Source organism: Orcinus orca, chromosome 2, assembly GCF_937001465.1.
Source record: "Orcinus orca chromosome 2, mOrcOrc1.1, whole genome shotgun sequence".
Lineage (NCBI taxonomy): Eukaryota > Metazoa > Chordata > Mammalia > Artiodactyla > Delphinidae > Orcinus > Orcinus orca.
The window spans coordinates 101,867,211-101,884,823 of NC_064560.1; the positions used below are offsets into that span (position 1 = coordinate 101,867,211).

At 42.8% G+C, this 17,613-nt stretch overlaps 1 protein-coding gene across 4 annotated transcripts in view; it reads left to right on the forward strand.

Moving 5' to 3' along the window:
• Positions 1–9,531: 9,531 nt before the first annotated feature.
• Positions 9,532–17,613, forward strand: part of MNS1 (meiosis specific nuclear structural 1) — an 84,072-nt gene continuing 75,990 nt past the window's right edge. Inside the window, exons 1-3 of one of the 4 annotated variants that reach the window (XM_049705997.1) lie at positions 9,536–9,676; positions 9,860–9,964; positions 11,395–11,545. The gene's annotated coding sequence lies outside the window, so the exon portion shown is untranslated. Of the gene's footprint in view, positions 9,677–9,782; positions 9,965–11,394; positions 11,546–17,613 lie in introns of those variants that run through there. The other 3 variants (XM_033436972.2, XM_049705998.1, XM_033436971.2) reach the window with 3 other exon arrangements.

The window sequence follows — 17,613 nt, forward strand, 5'->3', positions numbered from 1 at the left end:
CAACTAGAGGAGCCCACGAGCAGCAATGAGGACTCAATGCAGCCATAAATAAATAAATAAGTCATTTCATCCATTAACATGAAAAATCTCTACATTTATTCAGGGTCTTTTTAATACCCTTTTAAAGTTCTAGATTTTTCTCCATTGAGGTCTTATGCATGCTTTATTATTTCATTCCTAGATATTATATAGCTGTTGTTATTGTGAGCAGTGCCATTTTTAAAAAATAAATTTATTTATTTATTTTTTAAATTTTTGGCTGTATTGGGTCTTTGTTGCTATGCGCGGGATTTTCTCTATTTGCGGTGAAGGGGGGCGACTCTTTATTGTGGTGCACGGGCTTCTTATTGTGGTGGCTTCTCTTGTTGAGGAGCATGGGCTCTAGGCACACGGGCTTCAGTAGTTCTGGCACGTGGGCTCAGTAGTTGTGGCTCGTGGGCTCTAGAGTGCAGGCTCAGTAGTTGTGGCACATGGGCTTAGTTGCTCTGTGGCAGGTGGGATCTTCCAGGACAAGGGCTCGAACCCATGTCCCCTGCATTGGCAGGCAGATTCTTAACCACTGTGCCACCAGGGAAGTCCCAGTAGTGCCATTTTTAAAATTACATTTTCTCTTTAATTGCTATTAGTGTAATGAAACCACTAGCTCTCTTATTCTGACAGGTTGTTGGTTTTGAGGGTTTTCCAAGTAGGGAATTATGATATCAGCAAAAAATGATATAATAAGGTCTCTTCCCTCTTAAAACTTTTAGTTCTTGCTTCTTTTTCTGTGTTATTGCACTGTCCACGACTTCCAAAATCATACTGAACAAGAGTAGTGATAGCTGTTTTCTTGCCTCGTTCCTGCTTTTAAGATGGCTACATTTAGAGTTACTCTAGTAAGTATGAAGTGTGCTGCAGGTAGCAATACAGAGCCTTTAACAAGTTCCAGACATTCCCTTCTATTCCTAGTTATCCGAGAGTTTATATTTTTATATTACAAATAGAGGTCAACTTTTTTCAAATGCTTTCTAGGCTTCTATGAGATAGTTGTGTATTTTTTTCCTTTTTTGTTCATTAATGTGGTGATTTACATGGACAGATTTTCTGTTATAAAACCATCCTTCATCCCTAGGATAAGTCCTATTTCATTATAATATATTATTTTTAAAAAACTCTGCCAGGTTCTGTTAGCTATTTTTTTTTAGGATTTTACATCTATTTTCATATATGAAATGGTTATAATTTTCTTTTACTACCATTTTGTATTGGAATCCAGGTTATACTGACTTTATAAAGTGAGTTGACTAACTTTCTCTCTTTTTCTACTTTCTGTAACAACCTACATATGGTAGGAATAACATATCTCTAGAATATTTGGTAGAATTTACTTGTAAAACAGTCTGGGGCTAGGGGATTTTTATTCTTTTCATGAAAAGGTGAATTCTTATTTTTCCAATTTCACTAGTGGTTTTAGCCTATTCACATTTTAGATTTCATCTTGTATTAATTTTTGGCATTTGTATACTTTCAAAGACATTTATTTATTTTGTCTAGGTTTTCAAATATATTGGTTATGTATATATGTGTGTACAATTTTAAATTTCTAATTTCTTTCTGTATTTTGCTTATTTGCAATTTCTCTCTCTCACTTTTTTCCCCTTTAACATTCTTGCCAGAAGCTGTTCTGTTTTATTGATCTTATAAAAAAATTCAGGTCTTAATTTAGCTAAATTTCTCTATTTTTTGGTGTTGCTGCTGTTCGGTATTTTATTGATTTTAATCTTATGTTTATTATTTCCTTCCTTTGTATATCTTTGGCTATCTCTGCTGTTCATTTTCCAATTTCCTGATTTAAGCACGTAGCTCATTAGTTTTAAATCTTTCTTGTTTTCTGATAGATATAAGTTTATTAAATGTATAAATTTCCTTCTAAGTAGTGATTTAACATGTCCTACAGATTTTGACTGGTATAGTTTTAATACCATCTAATTTTAAGTTTCCTCTTTAAACAAAGGGTTTTGGTACTTATTTTTTAGTTTCCAGACAAGTACATTTTAATATTTTTTTCTTGTTACTGATTTCTTATTTTATTACATACAGTCAGGTAACACTGTATCATTTGATTCTTTGGAATTTATTGTGGCTTCCTCTGTGTACTATTACACAGTTGCTTTGTGTAAATGTTTTGTATGTGCTTGAAAAGAAGTGTATTCTCTCTTAAGGATAATAAATAGATACACGATAGATAGGTAGAAAGACACAAGCTTAATTTTGTTCTTTAAATCTATCTTCTTTATATTTGATTTTTAAAAATCTGAACAAAGTTGGCCATATGGACTTCAAATTTCCTAATCCAGGGTTGAGTGAGTGTCAATGAAACAAGATTGGGCATGAGCTGGGTGATGGAGGAGGGAATTTTTTTTACCCTCTGTGTCCAATTTGACTGTACTATGCTAATAACTTATTTTTATAGAGACATGTGTTTTATTGGCAGTGGTTGTAAGAAGAGTGGAGAATGAGGAAAGGAAATGAATGAGGTTTGGATGAATGCCTCCCCACAGTGGAAGGAGAATTAAAGAAAGTTGCTCCAATTTGCTCTAATTTGGGCCCTGTGGATGGCTTAAAACCTGGAGAAAGGTAATGTGTGTATGTATGTGTGAGTGTGAGTGTATGTATGTGTGAGTGTGAGTGTGTGTGTGTGTGTGTGTGTGTAGGTGCAGGTACCTTTAACGAACTGGAACATTTGGGCACCAAACTGCCTTGTTTTGGGACATCTTAGATGGAAGGGAAACACAAAGAAGAGAGAACACTTTGGTATCACCTCCAAACTGCTCCTTCCTGAACAAAACAAGAAAGCTCTATGCTGTGGTTGGCAGGAATAGGTAATTATTTTGGAATCATTTTTTTTCATAATTCTTGCTTTGTGTGAACAAATCTCAAAATTACCATAAATGTAGATGGAAGTTACACATTAATGCAGCCATCGGGTCTGAGACTAATATTTGTTTATGCATGTGAGCTCCCCTGGGGCTTTTAGAAATATTTTGGGAAGTGGACTTTGTAAAAGACTGGATAATCAAGCAGCAGAAGAGCTCAGGGCCATTGGATTTTGGCCATTAAGTGTTAAAATGACAATTTGTACTCACAGATAGTGACATACTAATTTTTATATGTGTGTGTCTTTGTGTGTGTGTATTACCAGATTATATGTATTTGGAAAAAAATATATAAGCACATATATAACATTTTCCACAACTAGCATACAGCTTTGTAAACCTGGTTCATCCATTCAACCATATGTCATTGTTGTGATATAACAGTCAATAAAAATATTACTAGTGGGCTTCCCTGGTGGCGCAGTGGTTGAGAGTCTGCCTGCCAATGCAGGGGACGTGGGTTCGTGCCCCGGTCCGGGAAGATCCCACATGCATCCGGAGCCTGTGCTCTGCAACGGGAGAGGTCACAACAGTGAGAGGCCCGCGTACCACAAAAAAAAAAAAAAAAAAAAAAAAAAATATTACTAGTAATCTGCAGTTGGGAAGAATTAATACATTTGAAAATTTGAGGAATTCACCCACTACTGGCTTGTCTGATCAGGCCAAATTTATTTAGCAAGGTAGTATCCAAACATTTAAGTATGCAAATATATAAAGCCAAGTGAGACATCATTTAATTCCTTTATTGTCTTACAGTGAAAGAGAGCAAATGAGCAAGTTGATGGCTTTATGCCAATTATTTTTACTGTGATTTCTTTTATGCTAAGGTATAGCTGAAGGCAAGCCGTCAAATTCTAGCATGAACATGCAGCAGCAATAACATGAATATTTCAGGGGCTATAAGATTCTTTTCATGGGTTATGGTTGGAAATAAAAGATTTAAGTTACAACTGCTTTGGCAAATGTCATAAACGACTGGGACTAAATGTAAGAGTGTGTGTAGCCTCAATCCCAGATTTGCTTTAAAAGACCCAAGTTTAGGACTTCCCTGGTGGTCCAGTGGTTAAGACTCCACGCTCCCGATGCAGGGGGCATGGGTTCAATCCCTGGTTGGGGAACTAAAATCCCGCATGCCGCATGGCGCGGCCAAAAATAAATAAATATAAAAGACAAAGACCCAAGTTCTGGATGTTCAAGGCCCTCCACAATGTTACCCTCTTTCTTCCTTTCTTTCTAGATTAATCTTTTACCACTCACCCCACTTAATGCAGCTCCACACCTCCTTCCAGACACACAGACTTACTTAACAGGACATGCATTTTCACATTCAAGGAATATGGCCTAAGGACTATCTTCAAATATCAAAGGCAGCAACCCTGCAGTACAATGGTGGCAACACCAAGAAACTCAGACGACTGAGGCTGACTGGCTGAGTCCCACAGAACAGTGGGTTTACATTACTTAGGTCATGACCCCCAGCATGACAACTACATTCCCTCCAGTCCTCTACCAGACTGCAGGCTTACCTTCATGCAGTCCTCTTGAAGACTGTGTCTATTGGTCGCAACGGTGACCACAGCAGGGACCACATAAAGACACTCTCCCTGTCCGAATGACAGCTTGTTGGGAACATCCATTCACACTGAAAGGGAGACATTATTAATCTTGAGGAGAATTAACCAATCAGAGTATTTAACCTATTTGTGTAAGGGTGGTTTTTCCCATTCCCGGAAAAAAAAAAGTACAGTATTTCTGTGTTTAAAGCACATCAAGAATTAATGAACCTCATTCTCTTTTTCTTACCCAAGGCACATCACTGCTTAAAAACACAAAGTGCTGACCAAGCCAGTGGTTCCAGAACCCGGGGCCTCCACACAGCATTTTAAAGACTCATCCTCATAATAACTTACTATTTTAATGATAGTCCAGGTAACATATGGTGAATGGAAAACACTTTCTGTAGATTAAGCAACATAGTTCCCATTAATGGTTTACTATACTTGAGACCTTAAAGAGATTTAAGTAACTGTTCATTTGGTGAAGTTTCTGCTGAATTATTTAAAATGCCTCCTTACTGCTTTAACTTTGAATCTGCATTAGAAAGTATAATGCCAATTAGGATTCCTCCATTGCTTCAAATGCTCTAAAAATAAATATAAGCTAAATCCAACCCCCAAATACATTTCTCTCTTTACACTGTGAGCTATCATCTTGAGCTTAGGCATAATAAATAAACAACACACAAAAGTTTGTGAAAGGAGAGAGCCAGAAAATTAGGAAATAATTAAGGTAACAAAAATTAAAGTCTAATGGACGGCATTTTGGCAGTGCCAAAGATACATGGTTCAGAGTTGTACACTTAGGTAAAGAAACTCAGCGTTTACATTTGACTAGTACAAGTTCCAGAATTACATAATCTAAAATATAAATGTAAGTACTTACACTTATATAAAACCAGAAATGAAAGATATTGGCTCAGTTGACTGATTTGAATTTTATTTACTGTGATAATCAAAAGTGAAAATCAGATGCAAGGCAAAACTTTGGCTGACCATATTTTATTTTTGTTTATTTTTGCAAAGCTGAGTATTGCTCTTGTTTCTCCTCACCCACCTGCACCACTTTCTTCTCATGATATGAAGCTTAGGTGTTAACTTTAAGCCTCCTTCAGATAAGCTTCCCAAAGTAGACCCAAACTGTTTCATATTCCTCATATACACTTCTTTGCCTCCCAAGAAACCTTTCTGCAGGCCACTTCTCCTACCTGGAATGTCTGTCCCTTGCTGCCTCACATCCCTTCCTCTCCATTCAAAGCACTCTACTTAAGGAAGCTCTTCCACAAAAGAGTTCTCAACTAATCCCATCTGGTGCCAGGCATTCTGATCTCTCTATAAGGATTGTGCCCTATATCCTTGTACACGCCAACTCTCCTAAAATAGTTTGCAGATATGGTTTGCATTACTTTTGTTACCACACATTTTCACCTGGATACATCTCAGCTGATTGGTACACTGTCTTCCTCACAGTTACTGCTCAGGACCTGTTCCTGCTGGACCACTGGAGGCTTAGAATATCAATTTGAACCAGAGTGCCATCTACTGGTAGGAAAGCTATAATACATCAACATGACTACCTTCTGCCCAGTGTACACACACACACACACACACACACACACACACACAAACACACACACCATTTCTCACAGTTTGATTAAAGAATAAGGAATATGCTATATCAAATCAAAACTTTACTCCCACCTTTAGTAAGATCTATGTATTCAAAAAGAAATGACAATGAAATAAGGAAAGGTCCCCATTTGGATCCTCTAAATGAACCTGTCATCTTCAAAAGATGGGTGTGAATTTCAGACTATGTCCCCAGGCTGTTTTGTAACTTTTTCCTTCTATTTATTAAAAAGATTATATATGAAATGAGGAACTGGAGCAATATACAATAAAACGCCTGAATGCCATTAAGTTTCTATGGAAATGGCACTGTTTTATGAGGAAGGCTAATTTTTGTTTTTGTTTTACTCCAAGAATTGAGGCCTTCCATAAGGTGAGCCATCCCTCCAGGACTGACCATATCTTTGAGTCATGAGTCTCTGAGTGCATGAGTTCTCAGCACATTACGGAAGGAATACATAAAAGAACAAAACGAGAAATATTTAGTCCCTGTTTTTCAGGCTAACATTTTAGCCTAGTAAATAATTCCTCAAACCCTTTAATAATGCCAATCTTTCTACTCACTATAAAGCACATCACATTGTGGGTGAATTTAAATTGCACAGAAATGGGTCTGTAAATTAAGAGAAAACTTTTCTTTCCCCACACAGAGGCTGATTTAGATAGCATGGGATCATTAGTGACAAAACAGATGCCCCCATCTATAACCCAGGGACAGCTCTCAGCTGTACAGAGAACCTTTCGTTTCCTACGGAGAGGTGAACTCAAAACTTGTCACTGATTTTTGCACCCTCTTAATCTTCCTGTTTATTCTGTGCTTCATTAAAGTCAATCTCCACGGGGCAGGCTGTCATCCGAGCTCGGCCTGTCCTGCTGTCTGCTCTCTCCAGAGAGCATCCTTCGTCCTGATAAACGGGCTATGAGCTGAGCACGTGACTTCTTAACGTAAATAGATTACAGAGAGCTGCTCCTTCCACACTCGCTCAACAGAATTTGATAAGCAGGAGCTCTGACGTGGGCATCACGGTGGAGACAATGCTTTCCCAAAAGATGGGGTTTCAGATTTACTGTTGTAAAATGAGATAGAGGATATTTATCTTTATCACTGTGTCATACCGTCCGTTTAAGACTGCATTAGCTAATGTTGTTTATCTGCCAAGTGCCTCCCTCAGGATTTGGCATCATTATAGGATGTCTGCTGCGTGCCAGGCTCTGCGCTAGGCACTGGAGACATAAAGATAGTTAGAGGGAGGGACAGTGATGACCGTGGTGGGAAACACAGTGAAGCTCCGTGGGAAGCCAGAAAGTATGCTGCTACTATTACAACGCCAGCCCATGTTCTGAGCTTAGGGTGTGCCTGTTTGTTGGACTCACAGACCTTGTTATCCCAGAGCAACTGTTATATCTGCATGAAAAAGCAACACTGGGGCCCATGACTGGTTTCTAGGCAGCTCTGCTTCTACCCTGACTCATGCTGACAGATAAAGCAGCAAACCTACCCCGAGGGTGCACGGCTCCTTCCTACCTAGGAAACCAGACACAGACCAGACTCTGGAGAAGGAAAGTCTCATTTCTTAGAGAGGAGGTTTAGAGGCATCTTGGATGCCTGAGCTGAGGACAGTTGTGTTCCCGTGACCACCAGTGGAGCACTGGAATCACTTCCCAACACCTGGACAATGGGAACTGTGAAAAAGACACCCCATGTGTCATGGCAAGGGTAAAGGTATGGGCAGACCCATAAGACTTTGGAGGCATCCATTCCTGGATGGCCAGGGCAAGAAGCTCCCTGGTACTGAGCTAAGAAGCAGGATGAGTTCAAGGGAGACTCTCAGCCACCCCACCCCAGTTTTCCCAAGGTCTGAGTAGCAGAAATCAAATCCAAGAAGAGTCCTGATGATTGGCGCTTCTTAATAATGATTGCAACATCTGCCTGGGAGGCTTGAAGATCAACAAGAAGACAGGACTCCAAGGAGATGGGGTCCTGCTCCACCAGGGGCGGCTCTGGGCTCCTGACTTGCCTCTAGTTTACTTGGTGCTAATAGCAGCAGTGAAGAGCCTGCCCGGGCAAGGCATCAAGGGGAAGGACTGCAACATCTGTGGGGCTGTTGAACTGTGCAAATCCACCCACCATCAAAGCCTAGTCCAGCTAACTTCTCTTCCTTTTGGTTCTCCAGGCCCTTGCTGGATCACATGTGTGTCTCTCTCCGCTGAGCTCCTCTTACAATGTGCAATTTAGCATTTTATCACAATCAGTCTCGTAATCTAATTGTTCCTGGTACATTGAGCTACCGCAACAAAACCACATTTGTGTCTTTCACTTCTTTGAAATGAGAGAGACATGGTATCAGGTGTGCAGCAGGTGTCTAATACTTAATCTAATTGGGAATCAGAAAATAAGAGCTTGTAGAAAATGTAAGTATAGCTTCCTCCTTTCAAAGAATAGTGCACAGATCCAGAGGATTGCTGCTTTATTCATTCCACAGGTGTCTAATGAAACTTTCAAGTCACTGCGCTGGGCGCTGTGCAGGAGACAGAGGTGCCCAAGAGATGGGCCCAGCTCTCACGGACCTTTCAGTGAGGCATGGAAAATAGGAGTCGTGCCCCAATCACCAAAGGGCGAAACCCAGGAGGAAGGTAAAATAAGTCTGAGGGGGGATCTCAGGTGAGGGAGATGATGGGTCATTTAAAGACTCAGGGTGGTTTTATGGAGAAGGTGGCAGCTGAATTCCATGTTGAAGGATGTGCTCTGCGGGAATGGGGGAAGAGTATTCAAGTATGAATGCGCTGTGGCCTTCACCAAGCTTTACATCCAACTCAACACCAGGCACAGGAGTCTGCTGGGACAAGTGTGATTGTGGCTGCCATCCACGCTGAGCCTCCTGAGGGTTTGCTGAAGGAGGACACGACCGTCCACCAGAATCAGAGCTGCTCTTGACGTGGCTACCCCAGCTCTCCACACCCAAAGAGGGCTGCCTCTCTCCTCTCATTTCTCAGGTCTATTTGTCCCCTCTTCCCCCCACCAAGGGCAGGGAAGCTTCTAGTCCGACTTGCCTTTGGCAGCTGAGATGCGCTCTGACCTTCTCGGGTGGCCCCAGCCCCAGGGCCCTAGACCAAGGCCCAGCTGTGCCCAGAGCCCCTCTGCCCAAACGTACTGTGAGTTTCTGCTCTACCCGGGCCTGGCCTGGTTATCGCGCCCCTGGAGGGGAGACAGGTGCGGCCCACTTCTGTCTCGGCTCCGCCTCCGCTCCGCCCCCGGGTTTGCTCTTTCCGGGAGGGAAGCCAGGCTGGATCTGTTTCTGGGAGAAGAGGGGAGTGGTTGAGTGAGCTCGGAACGCACAGGCCAGGAGCTTCCGAGCCCTCCCCACGGAGGCCCCAGCTCGCCCCTAATTCTGCCTTCACATGTCTCCGCCCCGCCCTCCCGCCTGCACAGAAGGCTCACTCACCCCGACGCTGCCTGCGACCCAGTTCCGCCCTCCCCCGTCCACCGGAGTAGCGGCTTCAGCCCTGCTGGCGCTTCTGCTCACCCGGCTTCCCCTCGCTGGGCATGTGCAGTGGCCAAAGCCATCTCATCTCCAGGTCTGCTTGCTTTCTTTTGTCTCCTGTCGCTTATTCCCTTTGGATTTAGGGAGAGAGGGAAAGCATCAGGATGCCAACACAGCAGCACAGGGAACAGAACAGAGCAGAGAGGTGCTGGGTAACGTGCTTCTCTTCTTAGCTTCAAAGCCTGTCCCACAATTTCCTCTCCATTCGCCCCTCTAGACCTGGACCTTCAGCTTCCTGTCTCCAACTTAACCGCCACATCAAGGGGAGTTCTGAAAGTGGCATCTGGATGAAAAGGCAGCCTCTTGGGCACTCCAGCAGCTGGTGAGGCCTTCCTGCCTTCTGACTGTTTAGGTTTCTGTCTGGTGGCAACGGGGGTAGGTAGGGTGGGAAGATGCTCCAAGCCAGGGTACCCTAATGTCCTCCCTCTTGGCTCTGAGGCTTCTTGTCCCTTTGGCCTGGGCAAGCTTTAAGTCACTAATTCTTTAGAGGTACGATATCCTTTTTACTTTTTATTTAAGTTCCTCTATCCCAAAGTTTAGTTTAAGTAAACATTTATATATGGCAAAAATATATGATTCACTTCTAATCCTGTGGTAGATGTGCATTTCACACTGTTTAATGTCACCCTGTTTGAGGTAGGACAATACATCAGGGCTGTACCCAGTTTCCCTTTTTCCACCTTCCAACTACACCTCATTCTTATCACCTGCCCGTGGATGGGGGCCTCCATCTTCATGTCCGTCTGTCAGGCAGGCACTGGCAGTGCTGATGCTGGCCAGACTGAGCTCCCATTGCTGCCTCAGAACTTCCGGGTACTTTAAAAAACACCTTGCTTAGGGCTATCTGTGGATTTGGACTGAGAAAAGGCTAGAGGGGTGACTTCTTTGCTGTAATCTCATATTTGAACGTGTAGGCAGCAAACTCTGGTCTCCTGGCCTGATAATATGACAGCCCTGGGAACCAGTGGTCACAGACCACCCCGGCTTCAGTCTGAGCAAGCAGGGAGGTCATTGGACAGGGTTTCACCTGATCCTTCTCTACTTCCAGCCCCCCAAATCCCCATTAGCTCACGGTTAAGATTCAGGAGATATTCACAGACAAAAATGACATAAAATGTGCAGACGTTAAGTACTTCATATTGATCTCCTCAAAAGAGGTTTAACACCAGTAAAAACTGAAAATAGACTCAAACTAATTTTCATTTTAGAAATTGTCCTATGGAAGCATTTGAATGTATGATAAAGAGTATCCTTCTCAATCTACTAAGCAAATGTAGGATCCGTGAACCCAAGGCTGACTGAGCCCGGAAGCTTTCTCTCCAGCCTACAGGCCATGGCTCCCTCTAGTGTCCCTGACTCAGCCTTTGTTTCAGGCTTCAAATGCCCAGGGCCTGAGGAGTCTATTTATATGGAGATTCAAAGCCAGGTTCAAGGAACTTCTCTTCCTCTTAACCTTCCACGGGTGACTCTTGACCCCATGCATCTCCTCCCTCCATGAGCTCCTTTGTTATTTTCTGTTGCTTACAACTAACATTTTATCATAGTCTGTTTATAAGTTAATTCTTTCATGTCTTTACCAAGCCCCCGCCAAAAAAAAAAATATCCCACAATATCAGTCATGCAATAAGTGTCTAATAGTCACTTTAAATTTGGGAATCAGAATATTAGAGTCAGTAGGAAAGCTAATATAGCTTCCTTCTTGCACAAAATGGGAAACAGATCCAGAGAATTGCTGCTTTATTTATCCCACAGGTGTCTAATGAAACTTTCAAGTCACTGTGCTGGGCGCTGTGCAGGAGACAGAGGTGCCCAAGAGATGGGCCCAGCTCTCACGGACCTTTCAGTGAAGCATGGAAAATAGGAGTCGTGCCCCAATCACCAAAGGGAGAAACCCACAAGGAAGGTAAAAATAAGCCTGAGGGATCTCAGGTGAGGGAGATGATTGGTCTGCTGAGGGACTCAGGGTGGTTTTATGGAGAAGGTGGTACTTGAGCCCCATCTTGAAGGATCTGGCTATGAGGGAATAGGGGAAAGTGTGGTGGTGTGAAAGCACATTCAGGGAAGAAAACATGAAGGAGAATATTAGAAGCTAAGACCAGAATGCCTCAGGGTCAAATTGTAGCAGACCTTGAATGCTGGCCAAAAAGCTTGCACTCTAACCAGTAAGCAGGAAGCACTACAAAGGAAGAATTTATAAAAATTTCCAAATTCTTGAGCATGTACTGAACTCTTTTTCAAAGTGAATTCTCCATCCTTGGAGGTTTAAGGACCAACTGGATGTGCTTTTATCCACCTATCCACTTATGATTTATAGAGATTCACAAAGAGGATTCATGCATGGACTAGGTAACTGCTACGGTTACTTCTGATTGAGATGACAAAATCAGGATTTTGGAACTAGAAATTGACCCTAACATCACAGGAGGGAAGACTGCATTTGTATTTAGTAGGTGCTAAATGTATGCTTCCACAATTAATGAATGACATGAACAGAGTTGTGCTTTAGGAAAAGGAATTTGGCTGCAATGTTTAAACTAGATTAGCAAGAAGGGAGAGACTGGATATAGGGAGACTGCTTAGGACGCTGTTATTCATTTTCAAGGCCTAAACTAGGTTAGTGGAAATGGGAATGGAAAGTAGATAGACACGGTGGATGTAGAATCAGGATGACTACTTTGTTGTAATTATCTGTGACTCTCTTCCTCAATGGATTGAAAATTCCATGGGAGCAAGAAGTGTATCTTATTTGACTTTCTATCCCCATTGCCTAACAATGACTAGCACATCTAAGTGCTCAGCAGGTATTGAATGAGGTTGTGGAGTCGGTGTTGCCTGGCTGAATGAGTAAGTAGTTGAGATGGTATCACTTGAGGGGCACTGGATATCCAAGCTGCTGGACAAGGGGCAGCCAGAGTCCCTGGATCTGAGCCCAGGACTTGGGTGGTCCTGGGGCAGAGAGAACACAGGACACAGCATCTGTCTCTACTTCCTCACTCTCCATGCCAGGCAGGCCTTCATCCCCACAGCCCCACCAGAAATTTTCACATTTAGGTCACCCCACTCTTGCCCTGTCTTCCCTCTTTGACTTAACTTCTCATCAGCATTTGACACAGCTGACCATTTCATTCTTGGAACATACCCTTCACTTAACTTCCAAGACATTACTCTGCTGGTTTTCTTCCTACCTTACTGATGGCCCCTTTCATTCTAGGCATTTTGGCTTAACCTCCTATTCCCAATCTTTACATCAATGGTTCTAAGTCTTAGCTGCACATAAGAATCACCAGGAGCTTTTTTTTTTAACATCTTTATTGGAGTATAATTGCTTTACAATGGTGTGTTAGTCTCCGCTGTATAACAAAGTGAATCAGCTATACATATACATATATCCCCGTATCAACTCCCTCTTGAATCTCCCTCCCACCCTCCCTATCCCACCCCTCTAGGTGGTCACAAAGCACCGAACTGATCTCCCTGTGCTATGCAGCTCCTTCCCACTAGCTATCTATTTTACATTTGGTAGTGTATATATGTCCATGCCACTCTCTCACTTCGTCCCAGCTTACCCTTCCCCCTCCCTGAGTGCTCAAGTCCATTCTCTACATCTGTGTCTTTATTCCTGTCCTGCCCCTAGGTTCTTCAGAATCTTTTTTGTTTTTTTTTTTAGATTCCATATATATGCATTAGCATATGGTATTTGTTTTTCTCTTTCTGTCTTACTTCACTCTGTATGATAGTCTCTAGGTCCATCCACCTCACTACAAATAACTCAATTTCGTTTCTTTTTATGGCTGAGTAACATTCCATTGTATATATGTGCCACATCTTCTTTATCCATTCATCTGTCAATGGACACTTAGGTTGCTTCCATGTCCTGGCTACTGTAAATAGTGCTGCAATGAACATTGCGGTACATGAACTCTTTTTATTAATAAATTTATTTATTTATTTTTATTTTTTGGCTGCCTTGGGTGTTGTTGCGTGTGGGCTTTTCTCTAGTTGTGGCGAGCGGGGGCTACTCTTTGTTGTGGTGCACGGGATTCTCATCAGATGGCTTCTCTTGTTGCAGAGCACAGGCTCTAGGCGCGTGGGCTTCAGTAGTTGTGGCCCTTGGGCTCAGTAGTTGTGGCTCGTGGGCTCTAGAGCGCAGGCTCAGTAGTTGTGGCGCACGGGCTTAGTTGCTCCACAGCATGTGGCATCTTCCTGGATTGAACCCATGTCCCCTGCACTGGCAGGCAGATTCTTAACCACTGTGCCACCAGGGAAGTCCCTGAGTAAATGTTTTTGTCATTCCCCACATCTAATCCATCATCAAATTCTGATAGTTTTATTTCTAAATTACATTCTAGACCCAACCACTTCCCATCACCTCTGCCACCACCATTCTCAGCCCTCACTGTTCCACAGCCATGGCTTCCCGACTGTTCTTCCTGACTTCACTCTTGCTGTTTTACAGCTCACATAGCCCTTAAAGGGCTCTTCAAAAACTTACATCATATCATATTTCTTCCTCTTTAAAAATCTGTCCAGTGGCTTCCTATTATATATAGAACAAAATTCAAACTCTCTAGTCTGGCCTTCAAGGTTCTTTGTGATCTGACCTTTCCTACTATCCAACCTCTCCCTCACTCTCCCCTTCATTCACTCTGTTCCTGCTGTGCCTCCTTTTTGCTGTTTGTGATAGCCTTTGCCTCGCAAGCTCTTTGCCTAAATCTTCATGTGGCTTGATGCTTACAGTGTTCAGATCTCTGCTCACATGCTATCTCTTTAAAAGAGTCTTTGCTGACCTAGCCTCTCACAGCTAAAATGGTCACTATCCCTCCCTGCAGTGGTCCTCTATTTTAACCTTGCTTTATTCTCTTCTTAGCTCTTGTTATTATCTGAAATCATGGTATTTGTTTATTTCTGTCTCCCTCCCCCCCAGGAGGAGACAGGGGACTTGTCTGTTTTGTTTATTACCAGTAGTTTCTCAGTAGTTATCTGTTGAATGAATTGTTTTTGTTTTGTTTTGTTTTGCGGTACGCGGGCCTCTCATTGTTGTGGCCTCTCCCGTTGCCTTGCGGAGCACAGGCTACAGATGCGCAGGCTCAGCGGCCATGGCTCATGGGTCTAGCCGCTCCGCGGCATGTGGGATCTTCCCGGACCGGGGCACAAACCCGTGTCCCCTGCATCGGCAGGCAGACTGTCAAGCACTGCGCCACCAGGGAAGCCCTGAATGAATTGTTAAATGCAGACTTGGAATTCAAACTGATAGTGAAGCAGACTGTACTACCAAGTTGTCACTGTGAGGTAGATGAATAATCTCAGCACGCGGCATAATTAATTAAAGACCCTGTCAAAGGTGTTTTAGGAGAGTCTCTGCCTTAGCCGGTAGGCAGGCTGTCTGCCCTAAACTTCCTTCCTTCCTCTAGTCATGGTGTCTGAAAGTCTCCCATTGGCAATTCAGATTCATGCCTCTATGTTGGAAGGTTTTCACCGCCTCTTGAATTCTCTACCAAAATTCAAATGCCTTCAGCATGTGTCTATTGGCTAATAAAAGATTCAGGAAAAAGGATTTTCTGAGAGATGAGACCAAGAACAGAAGGGACTAAAAGCAGAGGGAAGGCAGCTGATGGCCATACTAAATTTTCTTTACCATGCTGTAATGCCTTTGACAGAGTCACTGGAGGGAATCAGTCCTATAGAAAGCTGGATTGCTATAGGTCTTAACAAAAGACTTTCTGTGTGGATTCCAGTGGGACCAGCAACCTCCTAATCTCTCCCTCTCCCGTGTACTTCCTGTTCCACTCCGCAATCCCCAGTATCATTTCCTGCATATGGGGGCTTGACAGTTTGGTAGTCTACCCTCCTGACTGTTTTTCTGTCACAGTAAATCAACCAGCCCAACCTAAATCCTTAAGAAAATAATGATTTTTAAATGCCTAAACAATACGTTATAGTATTCTTAAATGCTAGTTGAAAACATTTCCTTATTATAAGGTAATACTTATATTTTAATAACACGTTAGAAACAAAGAATTTAATTTCCCTAGTATTCAAATTTGGGTTCCCTGAGAAGTAGACTCAGAGATGGAGATTAGCATGCAGAGCATGTAGCAGGGAGCACTCTTGGGGTCAACGTTTGTGGAAGGGAAGGAGGCAGGACTGGGCAGAGGGAAATGCTGAGATCAGTGCAGCTTCCACAGAGGCCTCAGCTCAGCCTCTGCAGAGCTCTTCAGAAGAGCTGGGGTGGCCTTTTAGAGTTGACTCCCCTTGCAGTGAGGAAGCTAGGGTTTCAAACTCCCACATCAGACAGACGTTGGATGCAAGCTGATCCCGTGTGAGAGGGGGCTGTGTGGCCAAGGGCAATTTCTGGAGAGGACTGACAGCTGAGGGGTATCTAGTGACAGCACTCCTAACATCTAGGAAAATAAGTCCTTAGACCAGAATACAGATCTGGGCAACACGACACAGCATCCATTACACCTAGTGTTTTCATGTTAATGTCGCTTTTTGGTTGCTAATATTAGTCTGGGTATCGATTGCAAGGCAGTTTGATTAATTATGTACTAAGAATCTCCCTCCACTGAGTTGGCTTTACTACTGAGAAATCTTTTCTTGTTCATGCTGTGCTTCTGAAATACTTTCACTTTTCTGTCCATAACATGTGCTATATTCATATGCAGACGAGAACTTTGTTTTTTGATGTTGTTGTCATTCTTATTTAGCATTTTGTGAAGCACTCACAGGATGTACGAGGGTTCTCAGATTGTTTCTTGGCCATCTGCAGTGGCCAGTCTGGCTGATTAGAAAAGTAAGATTCGACTCTCATTAATCCTGCAGATTCATTTGAGTCCATGTCCCAGAATTTTCTTTAAAAGAAATAAATAAAACCCTCAGCCTAGATGATGTTGGAGGAACTAATTACCCAGGCTTCCCATTATAGTTTTGTCTGTGTAAGGACTGCCAACTGGGGCCCTGAGTAAGCGTAATTGAGAATTAATGTGTTCTGTGGCTCAGAGATGGGAAATAAAACTGAGACAACCCACATAAAGGAAAAAAAGATGATTCTTATCATGTAATTGAGGCAATAAGGACCCATGATTGTTGGCTTTATTGCTCAGGCCTAGCACACGGACAAAGACAAAAGGACCTTCTTTCTGCTATGGTTTTTCAATCTGGCAAATTTGGTCTCTGAAATAAGACTAAATTATACCTTGTTCATCTCTGCAAAAACATGGACATGAAAGAGCAAAGAAGTTATACTTAGTAAGTTCAACACATGTCCCAGTGAGCATTAAGCAAATAATAGATTCTTTCTTTTTTTTTTGCGGTACGCGGGCCTCTCACTGTTATGGCCTCTCCCATTGCGAAGCACAGGCTCCGGACGCGCAGGCCCAGCGGCCATGGCTCACGGGTCCAGCTGCTCCGCGGCATGTGGGATCTTCCCGGACTGGGGCATGAACCCGCGTCCCCTGCATTGGCAGGCAGATTCTTAACCACTGCGCCACCAGGGAAGCCCCACAAATAATAGATTCTTATTTGAGATGGTCTACTTGTCTGGAATTCTAATATTGTGGTTGGAACTAGGAGTTGGTATCAGGTGCATCATGAGCCTATATCCCTCTCCCTGCACTACTCCCAGCAACTGAGGATGATGACGGAAGTTCCCCTTTTTCCTTGCAGCTTTGGTTTATTGCTAGGGAGGCTCTACTCAGTGTTTTTGTTTGGATGGCAATATAGTCCAGTGGCTTGGCATGTGACTCTGAAATCCTGGCTTCATAACTTAGTAGTTGTATTATGTTAGGCATCCTAAACTATCTGCTCTGATCCTCAGTTTCTTCCTCTCTAAATTTACAATGACCAGAGCTCCTACTCCTAGAGTTGTTAAAATAATTAGACAATGCATGTGAAGTGCTGATGGTGCATAGTAAAACCAGTAAATATTAGGTATTATTGTTTGCTCAGAATGAGTTCACAGGTATAAGATTA